General features: G+C 34.4%; 1 protein-coding gene across 1 annotated transcript in view; it reads right to left on the reverse strand.

The window, feature by feature from the left end:
• LOC107687465 (vasopressin V2 receptor-like) overlaps positions 1 to 3,422 on the reverse strand; it is a 5,410-nt gene extending 1,988 nt beyond the window's left edge. Inside the window, exon 1 of the mRNA XM_016484824.1 lies at positions 3,300 to 3,422. The gene's annotated coding sequence lies outside the window, so the exon portion shown is untranslated. The remainder of the gene's footprint in view (positions 1 to 3,299) is intronic.
• Positions 3,423 to 17,352: the final 13,930 nt, after the last annotated feature.

Consider the following 17,352-nt stretch of genomic DNA (forward strand, 5'->3'; position numbering starts at 1 on the left):
TTTAACTCTTTAACCCTGAATACTGGTCAGACTAAAATAAGAATATCTCATTTAGAAAATTCATTTACACCACCTCATAAATAATACCTGAGACACTTAATTCTTTTTCAGCAAATATAAATAGTATGATTGTGAAACTCTAGCTTTTTACAGAATGAGTTTGTTTTTTTAAACGTCTTTCGCTATGGCTTTCCAGGTCCAGTCATAAATAAAAGCAAGTGTCCCTGTCACAGCAGTGTTTGAGGTCATTCTCTGAAGCAGCTGATGCATGAGCTGTTCAGTTTACCCTTGCTTTGTCATTTTCTACCTTCCTTGAATCCCTTTCCCTCGGAGGAATCCACTAATATGGTGCAGCAGAAATGTTGACCTAGACTAAATATAGCTGATGATACAGAAAAAGCAGTTTGCTTTTGCAAGCTGCTTTTTATGCATAATATTTGAAAGTGTTTTAAACATGGATAGACTGCAAAGGACAGATCACCTCAGGTTGCTTCAGGATGATTGGCCATGAAAATCACACAGTCACACAATAATTGTGCAGCAAATTGTGTTTTATTAAATACATCAGAGTCTGGTTTATGCAATTGGAAAGTTTTTTTGAAAACGGTCATTGAAAGAAAGTGTGGAGGTCAAACTAACTATTATTTAAGCAGTTTTATTTTGTTTAATTATTTTATTTTATTTCATTTTTAGTTAATATGAGGTTTGCAATAAAAATGCAAATGTTTGTTTTTTTTTATTAAAAATTATTTTGTACTATAAACAGAATTATGATCATTGTAATAGTAGATCATTTATAACAATGTGTTTTGCATCCTTTTAATGTGATATAAAATTTTACCATATTTATTAAAAAATTGAGAAAAAAAAAGATTTTGGAGGAATTATGATATACATTTGCACTTTAAAGAGTCTATAATTAAAATATTTCCAGTAATATATCAAGAAAAAAAAAACATAATTTACACGCGTGTGTTTCTGAGCTTTGTATGATTAATAAAATCAGCTAACCATTAATTTCTCTCTTATTTTTATCTCTTGTTTTTACCTTCTATACTGAAAAAAATAAGACGTTTGACAATAAATAAATTCAAATGCAAAGTAATTAAAGAGGAATTGAAATGGATTTCCAGTGAATGGACAGAATTTCAGATATGCCATATGTAGGTCGTAATAATTGCTCGAGATGGTGAGCATCTAGAACTGGTCAGGTTGCATAACAGTTGAGTGCATCATTAAAAAATTAAATTTCTTTCCAAAATACTTTTCATTAGTTTTATCCTCCAATGGCTTATGCAATTACAAATTAATTTTCCAGGTCATGGATTCCTGCGCTGTATCATATAATATTATTCAGCACCTTATTAATTCAATCAATCGCACACTAAAATATTGCGCCAGCATGTGTCCAAAACCAACCTTTTGGATTTCAACAGCTTCTCACACCTGATAAGAATATTTACTTTCAAATTCACGGACTTAAAACCATCTTGAGGAACCTCCTGCAGGATGAAAGTTTTCAAAAAGTTGACAGAAACCATAAGAACTAGATTAATATGCCATGATAAAATAAAAATAGTACATGACCTTTGTCTTCTTCATTGCACTTTGTTTCATCTTTCATTCTTTAATACCAAATCTCAAATTCACTTACAAGAGCTACACAAATGTACCATAAAAGTGAGGAAAGGCTGAATTTTAGATCATGATATGGCCATTATCTACACATACAATGTTAAATGCTGCTGTCCTACCGGCCAGCCTTGGGTTCCCTTTAGGCCTTTACTGATGGCATCAAATGGAATCCATCCTCATGGCCTGAGAGACTCTAACTTTTTGCAGAAGTCAAAACTATACTAGAAATAACAATGCAATGTTTATGCAATTTAACATTCTCCATGTTCTGAGAGATTAGTTAGCGGATAAAGAGGCATTATACTCACACAGTGACCACATAACAAGTCCGCATGAGCAAAACTCATCAATCTTGCACTAAATGTAAACAAATTATAGTGCTTTGTTTCCACATTTGGTTGTTGACATGTCTATGGATTTTCAAGATCAAGATTGTATATGTAGGTTTATATGATTGTGTAAGGGAAAGTCTTTTCACCACTTTTAAAAAATGTTTTGAATTACTTAAACATGTTGTGTTATGATATGAGGACTCTCCGTAGTAATTAGATTTTTATACTGTTCAAAATTTATATTCTATACCCTATCCCTAACTTTTTTTAAATAAAAAAAAAAAAAAAAAAAAAAAAAAAGATGTATCAACGGTCTTCCAATTTTGTCCACACAACATCAAAAATTTCAGGTTTTACTATCATTGTTTGTGCAATTTAGGTGTAAACAAACATACATTCCATGTAGCATCTCAAATAATGATATTTTAAAATATACATTTAAATTTTATAAAATATAAATTTTAAAATACGTAAAATAAGTAATGAAATATATATATATATATATATATATATATATATATATATTTGTGGAACCAAAAATGGTTCTTCTATGGCATCGCTGTGAAGAACCTTAATTTTAAGCACCTTTAATTTTAAGAGTGTACGTCAAATTCCCACAGGTATTTCATGGCAACAACCCATATTTTTGACAAAACGGATGACAATTATTCAGTTAAACTTTCATGCTCAGCTCAGCTCTGTCAGTACACTTTAATAGTAGCTTCTCCTTTATTCTGTTACACTAAACGGTATGAATCAAATCAAATATTTTTTTTTCTTTATTATAACACAAGTTATTAACAATTCAATAGAATTAAATGTGACTTTTCTAGTTCCCCTTGAGTTCTGGAGAAAAAAAAATCAAATAACTGCCCAGCACAGGAAAACTATAGACCTGTCAGTGTGGCATGTATCCCATTCTAATGGATTTGCACAGAGCTTGCATTACTAACGCTGAATTTCTTACTTATTCTAACATTAAGTAACTTTGAAAATGGTCTCTTGGCACTTTTCAAATTACACTTTGATATTAGATCATTTTTTTCATATCTCATACATCCTTACAACAAGTTTGTATTAATTATTTATTTATTGAACTGTAAACCTCGATTTTGTCAGATGCAAGCTTAGAATGGGGAAAAATGACAATGGGGTGAAGATATTCGAGATAAATTACAGATATCTGATCTGAAAACATGTCAGAATTTTGCTTGTCAAATAATTGTTCGCATAAATGTTTTAAGGATGTATGTCTATTGGCAGAACAAACTCAAAAAGAAAATACATTTTTGCAGTGTAGATGCGTTTTATTTTTTAAAAAGAAAAACTTACTCTCTTCTCTTGAATCAGCGGCAATAATCCATGTGTTTTGTGAGGAGCCTCATTCAGTTCTTCAGAGCTGCAGTTGTGCTTTGTGATGGTTAGTTGACATAAAGCTGCTGTGCTTATGAAGAGCGTTGAGGTATTTCACCACCCCATGTGAACTTGTAAAGCTGTAGTTTTGCAACTTTCACCCAAGTTCATGTTCACAGAATTCAGAGCTTCTTTTCTTCATGCGTCCATTGGATAGAGGCATGCAATTTATTCCAAGAAGTGTCCTTAAATTTCCAACATTACATGAGCACCGGTGCACTGATGGCGTTGAATTTGAGCTGGGCTCAGTATAAACAACATATCTCTTACATTTACTCGCCCTCTCTCTTCCCTCGCTCCCTCCCTTCTCTCCTTCTCTCAGGTCTCATGTGTTGTTAGATGAGGGGAGGAGCCAGTAACGCGAGGTGTTCTTATACATCCATCTTCACTGTGACATAGAGAACAGATAGATGGAAGCCGAAAGCTCTTTGTCACAGTTTGTGCCATGGTGACACTGTTCAGACCGGGTGATCTGTGTCAATATTTGCTTCCATATTTACATTAACCTGCGCTGGGTGTGATTGCACTTCTTGCCAGCTGATTTACACAATACGCATTGTGTTTCCTTATGAGTAAATTATGAAAGGTCTGTGCCTTCAGCTATTTGAAAATGATTTTCTGATTTGTATTCCGCTGAAGATAAAATAGTTTTATACAAATAATATATAAATTATGTGTTTATATTTATTTATAGAATTTAATTTGGTAATATCAGCCTTCATGCTGAATATCCTCTTTCACATGGGCACTGGTGAGACTTATGATTTTTATAAGTTATTTTGTTTATATTTTTCGTTGTAAGCATGACATGTCAACTCAACATTTTCATGAAATAGTTTGTGATTTTTAGATAATTTCCCTCATTCTCAAGTAGGTCCACTTACTAGTAAAACAAATGGCTCCTGGAAAATGAAAGTAGTACAAAGTGGCACCACAATAATTCGAAAAAAGTAATCTATTATTCCCAATAAATTCATCCACAACATTTAAAATGTTCAAATGTTTTTTTTTATTGGTGTAATAGGGCATTAAAAACAGCACTCTTTGTGCTTGACACTGTAATTTACAAATAATATAAATTTTGGGGCAAAGTGTAAATTTCAAAACTGCTTTAATTTGTAACAGACAAATATGGAAATGTATATGACGTACAGACATAGAAACAAACTCTCCCTAATCTCTCCAGTTTCATAAAAATGTATTTGCAATCTAAATAGGCTTCTGTTTTAAATTACTGATAAAATGTCAGTCTTGTTACATTCCCAGAAGAGGACGAGATAGAATGGATAGTATATATTAAGCATTGCGTATAGTAGCAGTAGTATTTTTGATTTAACCAGGTATGTGCATGATGGCTTATGAAGAACAAGAGAAATATTAGAAATATTAGGTCAGGAACTCAAACTATTATACAGTACTCCTGAACACACTGCACTCAAATACATTCTGTCTCTTGAGCCTCTCCAATTGTTGTGGATTTGGACAAATATCTCGGAGGCAGAATGCATTTGCAGCACAAATCAAGCAGACATGGAGCAGGCTGCAATCATTTCCCATCATCAGCAGATTTATTGAAGGGAACATTTCCAGGGCCCCGTTGGACAGGAACGAGGGCCAGATCAGAGCAGTTCCACATCTCAGTGACCTCATAAGGCTTTCTATAGATTCAGACCTTCTTCTGTGGCCAGAAATTAAAGAGACCTGTTTTTCCTCTAACAGAGCATTTGTCTGGCAATGTACGCATATGTGTATTATCGGAAGGCTTCTTCATAATAAAAGTGCTGAAAAAGCCAAAACTTAGCAGTCCCTCACAAGATCAGGCGTGTGATTTTAACATGTTTCTGCCAGAAAGAACAGATTCCCCAGCTCACAAAAATATGTTTATGAATGTTTTGCCAACATTCTCATTAAGTTTGTTATTTATGTTATTTACTCATAAAATGTTATTTATAAATGTTCTCTGAATGTTCAAAACATCCAGTTTTTTAAATATTTAAATATTGTATTATAAATGATGTTTCTGTGCTACTATTTTGAGAATTTTATTAAAGACTTGATAACTCTGAACAAACATTCTGTTAACATTACTGGAAGTTATGTTTGTTCATGAGAAAACTTTGCCGGAGTGTTTGCTGAAGTTCTGAGAATGTTTACTTTCTTGAAAACAGTTTGATAATTAATACATTTACATCTTCATGATAGCCGGGTTGATAACAGATGTGCAGGATTTTTGTGGTTATTTGCACGTGACTCTGTTGACTGCGATGACTTCGGGTCAACACCTGGTTTCAGATCTCTTTGGAAGCTCCTGCTCCATAATCCAATGGTTTTTAGACCTCTCGCAAAGGAGCAGGAGAGGTAAAGTATGTGAGGCTTTTGTGTGGAGGCTCTGGAGGCTTTACAAGGGGAATGCAAGGAGACAACGCTGAACTGACAAGCAGTGAAATCAATGTGAGGTCTCGTGAAAAGACATGAAATAGTTAATTTAAGTCATTTCTCCTGGGCTTTCTGGTGAGATGAAAGGAGCACCGAATCAACGAGTTTAGACAAAAGACCTGCAGTTATTGACTGCTCTGAGTCAGAACTACTTCGTTTTAACCTTAAATGGTGCATATCCATCCATGTTGCAAGTTGCACTATAAATAGGTTAAATAAACTGTAGTTATCACAAATATTTATTTTGGATTCATTTATTTATAGATCTTTTGTAACCAAAGATACCCCCAGTCTCAGCTGTTGCACACCAGATCATTGTTTTCTCACAAAAGCTCTATTGTCTTCATAAAGAAAAATGTTATAGTTACATTTTTTTTCTTATTTTGTCCAGTATACATAAACACTAAAAATAAAGAATAAACATTAAGATTTTAATAAACATTAAGATAACAGGAATCTGTCTTGTGAATGGTAAAGTTAAACAGAAGGACAACAAAACTACAAACCCAGTCAAAGTCAAACCCAGAATGTCAAAAAGTTCAATTTGTTAACGTTCTATAACATTTATAATTCATTTTCTAATGCTAACATATAGAATATTAATGCACAACTATCTATATATATATATATATATAGAAAATATATGAAGACTGTATGTGAAACATGCTTTTATAACATGTAAAAGGAGGTGTGGAGGAGAGATTGTTTTAACCCACGGACTAAAAAAAACCCACGGCAACAGTGTACAAGTTGCCCAATTCCACGGTAAAACAGCAAACTTGGCAACCCTGATTTTAGTTCTATTGTAAATGTTTTACCATATTTAAACACATTATACAAAAATATACAAATAATTTTATTTTTTAACAGTTTTTTATCCAATCAGTGAAGAACATGGTCTAAAACAACATTACAGCCCTTTGACTTTCATTTTATTGATAAATAAAATTCATAAGATATTATTAAATTATAATTATACTAATTATATTTACTTATATATTGTATCATTATAGTATCAGCATGTTTACAAGTACATCTGGAATGTTTCAACTGTTTTTGTCCATTCTATGAAAAACAATGGGATCTAAAACAACATTGAACCCCTTTGACTTTCATTGTGTGGAGGAAAAAAAAAACCAGACATTTTTCAAAGAAGAAAAAGGTCATACAGATTCGGTAGGACAGAGTAAGTGAGTAAATGATGACACAATTTTAATTTTGAGAGAAATATGTACCTTTAAGCATTGAACATCTGAAGAGAATGTGAATGAGACCTATACTGTAGCTATACTGTAGCTTGTCTGTATGTCCACTACTGCAGGAAACCATATTATATCACACAACAACATACTTATTATTTTCTTGTCATAAGTCACAGCCTAATAGATTCCTGAGTTTATCCATGCATAGATAAGGATATGTGTTGGTAGGTGTGTCTGAATTCACGTGTGCAGGTATACATATGTGTACATGCCTTCTCCTGATTGCACTCATTAACTCGGTGGGGGGCAGAAGGCAAAAAGAACACAGATCAAGGACGGCAATGCGACTTAATCCGCTTTAAAACCTCGCTTTGAACTAAAGCGTTCTCATTTTTGTCCAGCCTCCTTTGAAAGACAGACAGAGAAAAGCAACAAAAGCCTGGGAGGAGTAGAAAGGGATGACATGAATATCTAGGAAAACTTAAATTGGCAGATAACTAGAGATCCTGTACCGCACCACTCATGCGTGGACAAAGAAACAGAAAAGCACAAACAAAAGCTCTCGAATCAAAGGATGCATCTCAAACAGGGTGTATTGTAATGTTACGTTACTAACCAGCTGAGGCAAACAGACCAGCAGCTGTGGAAATGAAATCGCCGCAGTGCCGAGTAACTGTCTTATTCATTTTATATGGACTTCTGGGCTTCTCACAGACTCAGGCTAATGATTTAAACAAGCCCATTTCAAGCCCAGTTCGTTGATGTCATTCAGTAATTTATGGCCGCGATCATGATGATGATAATTGTATTTATATGTGAGAGAAGGTGGAAAAAGGACTGAAAGGGAGCTCTGTTGCAGAGGAAGGTATAGATGCTGAAAGGAAAAAAAGGTAAATGGTGCACTTGTGGTCTGTTTTACTGTTAATCATGAGGCTGAATGAGAATGTCAGTGAAACCTTAAATGTGTTATTTCTTGACTACATTCATAAAGTATTTCAATAAATATAAACAGACATATTCTAAATCCCACAACAATACTAAACAATAAAGAACGTATTTATTATGGAAATAATGATTGTATGAGGAAAAGTGTCACGTGCCTTATTTTATGTGCTTTTATATGATTTTTTAAAATTTTAAATAGTCCAAAACGTATTTATAACATTTAATATGGGAAGACAAATAGTAATTATAAATATCATATCAAATTAACATCAATAATTTAAGTTAATATTGTCAAATTGAATTTCCTTTTGCCTTCATGCATAAATAATTTTTTAAATGTACAACTATTTTATGTTAGTCTCTCAATATGAGCTCCTAAATGCATAATATTTAGAAAACTTGAAATAGTTTTATAAGAAGTATAACATGTCATACAGTCACACAAGTAGACATACCAAAAGTATTTCATGTCAGCTATCCTATTATAAGCATTCAGATTACAGATCAAAGTCTGGTTCTACATAATGAGGGATGTGGCCAAATGTACTAGGCCTACTGATGGACAAATGCAGGAAATAGGACTATATCCGATTCATCTTGATAATAGTGTTTCATTTTGACTAAAGTAAACACAAATGGATTGTCAAGTGTGACACAAGGACAATGGATGGTGTGAGAGAAGATGAAAGAGAGAGAAACACGTGGAGAGGGAGAGAGTACACGGTGAAAACAAAAGTGGTTTCTTTTCTTTAAATTATAGTTGACATAAATTAGACAGAGAACATAGATAGACACATTATAAAATACAAACTCTGTGCTCAGCTCCTGGAATCACTCTCACAGCCTTCAGAGGATAAAAGTGTAAACATTCGAAAACCGTAAACATTAGCTGAACGATATAATGGAAACAAGTACTGAAAGAAAAAGTGCTCAAAAAAGAGATGCTTTACATTATATAAATCATTAAAGTTGTCTTTCAGCTTGTATACACACAGGAAAGGTCTGTCTGACAGAGCTGATTGCATGTGATGTAAGCATGTGTGTTTAAAGCTTCACAGATCTTGTTGTCAGTCTGGGTGAGGTCCTAAAAACTAACGAGCCACAGACACTGACTAATTAGGCCAATTGTTGTCATCTATTTACATTGCAAAGACAACACACATTTGGTTAAATGGAAGTTTTCTCTAAGGTTCGGTGAGAAAATGTTTGTTCATCTTATTCGCCATACAAAATAGGTACAAAAAAGGTACAAAAGTTGTCACTGGCAAGAGGGTCTAGCTGCAGCCTTGCACTTGCACTCTCAGACTTGCATTCTCAGACACTTGCGCTTCCGCTAGCGACGTCACTTGCAGTCTTTTATTTTTTATTTTGTTCTATTTTTTATTACTTTTTGTTTGAATCTCTCAACATTTTACAACAGTAGCCAGGTGGTGAAGACAAGAAAAAAGAAACTAAATTACGAAGTCACTTGCAATCGCCACTTGCACTCTCTGCTACGTGCGACGTCACTTGCAATCGACACAAATGGTGCGTGTTGCCAATGGAGACAAGACGCTATGGTGGTAATTAAACGATTAAAACTAATTTAGTACTATAACATACAGGGTCCTGCAAGAAAAAGACAAGACCGGCAAATCCGTCACCACAGAACAGCAGAATATGAACGCAATGCACAAAGTCTCTCGTTAAGCGTTTCCTCCTGTAGAAAAACAAACACTTAACATGGCGTAATGTATTAAGATACATTAAGTTGAATTAAAAGATCAAATTCGATATATAGTTATTATTTAATGTACTACAAGGCAAACAGATGGCTATGAACACAATGCGAAAACTTTCACTTGTCCTCCCATACAGCAAAACGCTTAATGTTGTATAATAACGGAGAGTGCAAGTGCGAGGCTGCAGCCAGACCCTTCTCGTCACTGAAGGCGGTACCTTTTCAAAACTTTTGTACCTTTTAGGTACTAATATGTACACTTTAGGTACTAATTTGTACCTTTAAGGTACCAATATGGACTCTTTAGGTACAAAGGTGTGCCATTTGAAAAGGTACCGCCGCAGTGACAGCTTTTGTAGCTTTTTTTCTGAGAGTGTCTCAAAGCAAATTGTGTTTAACGTTTACATGCAACAATATCTGAATGATGTATTGCAGACCTAATGAGTTCAGCTTTTATAAGGAAACACTTGTCTTACTTTACCCTCTCGTAAAATGAAGAATTGTCCATTTTATGAGACGTTCTTGTATTTTATGGATGGCTCATGTAATTTAAAGAGAAAACTGACATCTGCACTGAAGAATTGGTGTGGGATTTACTTTTCACTCCTAAATTACTAGTAAATTTCACAAATAATTGAAAAGAAATGGTTAAGTAACACATTAAATGTGAAATTTTAAAGTAGGAAGACGGGTAAAGAATGGTATTTACTTATAAAACATACTCCAATAAGCTTTGTGTTATTTACAATTTAGAAAAATCATTTTTACAGTGTTTTTTTCCAGGGCCATTTCGCAAGAAAGACTGTGCCTCCACAAAACAATTTAGATAAAAATAATAACAGTACAAAAAGGAAATCAAACAAATATGAAAAATATGACATCAAATAGTGTGTAAATCACTTATTTTCCAAAAGTGACAGCACTTTGGGAAACTAAATGAACTTGACATGACTTGAAACATGAAGTGATCCGTGAGTGAGCATGTTTTTAGCAAGCACTCAGCTTGGGTAGATTAAAGCTGCACCTCCGTGCCTGTGGCCTTAATTACACCTGCAGTGTTTACAGAGGATGTGATGACTAATGGTCCGAAAAGAAGGTGACTATTAATAATAATAGCCGAACAACATGCCCAAGTATTCTTTTTATTGTACTGAAGCACGTAAAAAAAAACAAGTTTAAAAAGGCATTAACTAAATAAACAATAATTAATGAATAGCATGCTAATATAAACATACAAAAATATATAATGAAACATGAATTTACATGGGCCCAGGAAAAAAAAACAAAAACAAAGAGACTTTGACACGCTACTACTGCTTCTTTACATCCGTGTAACAATACACAAGATCACAGAACACAGTCACGGAGAGGATCATTTTACATAATTGGTTTTAGCAAATTACAAGGCCGTTGCCCTATACATAGTTAGTTTATTGTATTTTTTCAAGAACGCAATATCAAATGTTGCATATTTTGGTCATGTGCTATTTTGGGATTTTAAACCACTAAGGAGATGGATGACAGGTCATTAGCGTTTAATGATACTGACTCCAGAGTGTATTAAATGTACTTCAGTAATGGAGAGTAAGGCGAGAGAGACCTCACAAAGCTTTGCTGCTTTTGTGTCAGGGCTTCATTATGCTACAAGGATTAAGGAGCTTTCCCCATCATATTCTTTTTCAGTTGAAATAGGATGGAGATCTGATTATCCTAAATTATTCTTCCCTGCCTTATATCATCATAGGACTTTCCTGCCAAAGTCCCATCAACTTTTTCATGGTGAAACAAAGATCTGTTCTTGCAGTTTAAAGGAATAGTTCAACCAAAAAAAAAAAAATATTGCTGAAAGGACCACTATCGTCAATATAACTTACGATTAGCATACTTTTTAGGTTGGGGGAATGGTTCTGTTCTGGGCAAATACTCCCTGCCCATCCACGCAGCCTAGCATGTGTAGGAGCAGGGAGAGCAGAATACCCCCCCCTAGGGTAACAGAACAGAACCAACATCAATGATAAATGTAGCAGATACCATTAATGTTCTACGTGATTATTTTAACAACATGATTCAGTGGTCTGACTCAATTATATATTCACTGCCAAGTCCTGACTGGACGAGGGGAGGAGCTGGGGATGGAGGTGGGTGATTAGTTCCTGAGCGAAGCGATAGCTGCTGAATAATGACTGAAGGGACCTTATGAAGGGAATTATGATTGGTGTCGTGATCCTATAGGTAGACGTGGATCAGCTGAGTGTCAGCTGATGCGAGCTTGACTAACATGGCCTGCCAGAACTATCGCTACGCTCCATTTGACTGTGTTTCATCATCAAAATGTAGTATATCACTTGCTCACCAATGGATCCTCTTAAGTGATTGGGTTCCATCAGAATGAGAAGTCAAACAGCCAATGAAAACGCCACAATAATCCATAAGTAATCCACATGACTCCAGTCAATTAATTAATGTCTTGTGAAGTGAAAAGCTGCTTGTTTGTAAGAAACAAATCCATAATTAAGACGCTGTTGCTGGTCAAAATACGAATCCATAATCCATAATAACACTTTCTCCAGTGAAAAAGTTCTCTGTTGTCCTCTCACTTCAAAATACACCAACATATTTGTTTAGAACCGTTTTGGACCAGCTTATTTCTCTGCTTATTCAGAAGAGATTACTTTTTCACTGGAGAAAGCACTCTTATGAATAGGGGACTTAAATCATCTTAATGATGGATTTGTTTCTTACTTTACAAGACATTAATTGATAGACTGGAGTCATGTGGCATGTCATGTCAAAGTCATTACTTTTGGATTATAGGAAACATTTTTATCAGCTGTTTGGACTCTCATTTTGATGGCACCCATTCACTGCAGAGGATCCAATGATGAGCAAGTGAATGCTAAATTTCTCTAAATCTGTTCTGATAAAGAAACAAATCATCCACTCTCTTATAGGTGCTTTCTTATTAACACAAAAGGAATCCAACAGATATAATGCTTATAGGATATAAAACATTAAGACCACATCTTCAAGACCACATACTGTGGATTATAGCCAATAAAAGCCCATTTAATTTTGGAGTACATGCAATCCTTACCAAAGAGCTACCTCTTGTCCCCCATGGCATGTGCCATTCCACCCCTGAGGACATGAAGGCATATCCAATAAACACTGGACAAAAACAAAACATTTGGCTCAGCAGTAATGCAAATTGTCAATCCGTGTTGGAAAAGCCCTGCTGAGGATCTGCATGTATGAACGAAAGTTTTAAGCTGACAGGAGAAAATGAGCTGACTAAAAACAGCACCACTTTGAGTAGCATCAGGAACATGGAAAAGCAACACTCATGTATTGGTCAGGTGCCATTATTCATTTGAGAAAGCAAGCTTTAATGGTAATGGCTTGGGGTGTACAGTATAAAGAACCTAGTCATACTGGAGTCAAAGTAAAGATACCTTTATGGAAAGTAAAAGTGCCTGGCATAAACAGCTGATTATAGCCATAGCAACTAGTTGAGTTGCGCCGATGGCGATGAAGTGCGAGAATCTATGTTAGAATATGTGCTCGACTACAGAAGTCCAAATACACAACACACCAATAACACAATGACGTTGAGCCAACAGAATAATAAGAAATATAACACTACCAATCAAAATTGTGGAATAATGAAGAAGTCTTTTATGCACACCAAGGCTGCATTCATTTGCAAAAATACTGTAAAACAGCAGTTGTGAGGTATTATTATTATTATTTATTTTTTTATATATATATTATTTTGAGATATTATTACAATTTAAAAGAACTGTAAAAATGTAATAAACTATAAAGTCTAATTTATTCCTGAAAAAACTGAATTTTCATCAGCCATTACTGTCCAGTGTCACATGTTCCTTCAGTAATCATTCTAATATGCTGATTTGCTGCTCAATATCATATCTGTTTGATATATATGGTGTCAAATAAATATAATATGATTATAATTTGCAGTATCTTTAAATTGTAGACTTAATAGACTTATCTAAAAGTCTAAAAGACTTAGACTTTGTAAAACAAATTATTACAATACAAATGATTTTGGCCACTTTTAACTTCTGAAGCTATCTGCAAAATCTGAAGCCTATATTTGCTAAATATTACAAATATCAACAGTTCTCCAGCATAACGGGAGACAGCTATCATATACAGTACAAATCTAATTGGAAAAAACTTTAGCATCTGCATTTCACAATGCTCATAATGTTTAAATAAAAAAACATATTAATTTTATATCCAAATGCTTACACAAATGCTTTGCTTGTCTGGTCTGTTTAGATTTCCCTTGCGTGTTGTTCGGAGCACTTCTCTACTGATTTTGAGGAATGTTAAACAGGGCCCATATTCATTTGGAATTTAGAACAATTGCCCTTTTATCCTGAAAACTTACACACACACTAGCAGAATACATTGCTTTCAATGTGTCATATCATGGGAAAAAAACAGATTTTACTTGTTCTTTTGAATAATCTATTTCAATAAAGGGCCATATAAATAAAGTTGACTTTTGAAGTAAAATAATGTAATGCAGGCTACTGTGTTAACATACTTTAACTTTCAGAACTCCTTTCCCATTCAAACCCGTTATTGAAACTTTGGAGAAAAAAAAAGTCTTTCCAAAATCTTCACAGTTGTGAAGTGTGTGCTTGAAAATGAACTTGGTAAATTTGTGTGACTACATAATATGTCAGTAAAAGTAAACTATGAATGATGCGACAAGAGCTGAGGCTGATGTTAAATTACAGATAGCCCTTAAAGAAGGAAAGGTGAATGAGTCATTCTCAGACAATACGGTTCAAGCAAGAACAGAGGCTTCTGCTGTAAATTTAAAGAGAATTTCCTATTTTTCAACGTACTGTACCACGTCTTTTGTGTTGATTATCTAAAATACATAAATATATACATATAGAAAAGTTTGAAGACATTAACAAATTGTCCTGACAACTGATAATTATATGGTAGAGTAAAATGAGCTAAAGTTAAAGGAGTAGTTCACCCAAAAATGAATATTTATTCAGCCTCAGGCTATCCAACAGTTTGTTTCTTCATCAGAACATATTTAGAGAAATTTAGCATTATATCACTTGCTCACCAATGGATCCACTGCAGTAAATGGGTGCCGTCAGAATGAGAGTCCCCTATCCATAATATTGCTTTCTCCAATATCTAAAAACAGCTCTAAATGAATATTTGTTGGATTTTGATGTGAGAGGACAGCATGAACGTTTTCACCTATAGGAATAAGCATTATTATGGGTTATGGACTGGTATTATGGCCAGAAGTGAACGTTTTAAAACATATTCACGATGGATTTGTTCCTTATAAACATGCAGCTTTTCACTTCACAAGACGTTAATTGATGAACTTAAGTCAAGTGATGCAATGCTACATTTCTCTGATTCTGTTCCGATGAAGAAACAACCTCATCTACACCTTGGATGGCCTAAGGATAAGTAGATTTTTATTTTTGGGTGAAGTCTTCCTTTAAGCCACCTCTATTTCATAATTGCTTAAATAATTAAGTACAAATAAATGTGTTCTGTTTGATACTTTGATTGTTAAATGAGTGAAAGTTTGACACCCATACTTAAAATTAAATATTTTTTCATCCGTTATCAAGGTTGGATTGTTAGCTTGTCATAACAGAATTGTGTAGAATTGAATAGTCTAACTTCTATTTCCTAATCGCATTAGGGATGCATTTTGGAAACAAAAGGTGCCCTGAACAGAAGTTGTTTAAAAGTACTGAAACTCAGACCTCTAACATATTTCTATGCAGTTCCCTTGACATTCACTGACTACCAATATTCTCAGTTATACTAGCTTGACCAGAAAATAACCTTTGAGTAAAAAACATAAGTGAAAAAGTTCATGAACCCTTTGAAATGATCTGGATGGGAACTGATATGTGATGTGTTTTCATCTGAATTCTAATAACATGTATATACACACTCATGCAATAGGTGGTTCATTGATCAGCCCTGTCATATATAATATTCTTTTCCTCATATCATTGTTCTAAACGATCACAGAAAAAGATTTGCTGAAACATCCTCTCTTCAGATGCAGTTGGCATCCTGCAATTATCCGTGCAAGAACTGGACAAAGAATTTATGAAAATGAACCCTAGAGGGAAACATATAGGTCTGCAGACATTTCTTGCTCATAACATCTTTGTTCATGAATCTCCATCTGCTGTGTACTTGTGAATCTGATAAGTACACAGCAATATCCAATAGGATTTACTGCCTCAAGAACAGCTTACAATCATGAAGAGATCAATTAATTCCAAGTTGTATCAGGAAATTCTGAAACAAAACGTGGCGTCTGTGTGCAATCCAAAAAAAATATCTCAAGTAATGAGGTCATGACCATGATTAAAAAACTTCCACATATTAGAATGGAAATTCAGTATTGACCTCAGCCTCATTAGAACATTGTGGCACGAATTCAAACACACTGTTCAAGTGAGACAATGCAAAAATTTATGTAAAATCACATTTTTCTTGGGAGGAATGGGTCAAACATAATTTATTTTGTTATATATTGACTGACTGCATTTACATCTTCCTGCTTATTACAAGACTACCCAACAAATAAATAAATAAATAGGTAGACATGAAATAACTCAACATTGACTGGAAGTTCAAATCATGCAGTTCAGAACATCCAATACTTTTTTGCATCACCTTTATCAATCTCTGTGTTCTGATATTGACAGATTTTTACAAGTCATCTCACTTCCATTGTCTCTCATTAGAAACACATGATGCACAAGGCTACAGGATATTTAACCACATCATACAGTCCTTGACATTTCTATTAGATTTGCATAATCTACTACAAGTAACATTCCACATATTTTCCCCAGCTGCTGTATTTTGTTAGCGATTGCTAGGCTGTTGAACAGCAGTGGGAAATTGCTATTTCTTCTGACTCATGTTATTGGAAATTATATTTCCCTTTAGGATTCCTAATACTATTTTATAAGATCTGAGTCTGTCCCTTGAGTTTCCCACTCAGAACAGCAAGCTATTTTTTCCACACAGAAAGGTCCAGCTGTAAACAATCAAAAAATTTGATGTCAGTGAGACTGTCAACTTGTCAGATTATTTGGAAAAGAGCGCATGCGGTTTTATGGCTGAGAATCAATCTGAACAGACTTTATTGGTTCCAATCAATGCTGCTGCCACACAGATGTACTGTATTTATCTATGATTTGTTGCCCTCTAGTGCCCAGACTCACACTTGATAAATTGTCTTGATTAATCCTTTAGGCAGTATGTTGTCCTGTAAGTAACAATGTCTGCAGGAAAACGGTATTCTCCAAATATTTGTTTTTCTTAGTTCAGAGTCCTACAGAACATTCGGCAATGGCCCCGAAAAAGGGATAATCCCTCAACTGAAGTGTTGATGTTTTCTTGTCACCAGTGGTTACTTGGAACCTGTTTGCTTGGATTGTATTAAGTGTACTGCCAAATGTCCTGCTCCCGAATGCCCCAACACTACACATTTTGAATACATCCCTTATCTAAGACACAGATTCAGCTCTTTAGCTCAGTGATAGAAGACTCCCAAGATTTCATTTTGCCATTTTAGATGTGAGAAACTAAAATGTATAAATGTGCATTATGGGGG

This window comes from Sinocyclocheilus anshuiensis, unplaced genomic scaffold, assembly GCF_001515605.1.
Source record: "Sinocyclocheilus anshuiensis isolate Anshui unplaced genomic scaffold, SAMN03320099.WGS_v1.1 scaffold1114, whole genome shotgun sequence".
NCBI classification, from domain to species: domain Eukaryota; kingdom Metazoa; phylum Chordata; class Actinopteri; order Cypriniformes; family Cyprinidae; genus Sinocyclocheilus; species Sinocyclocheilus anshuiensis.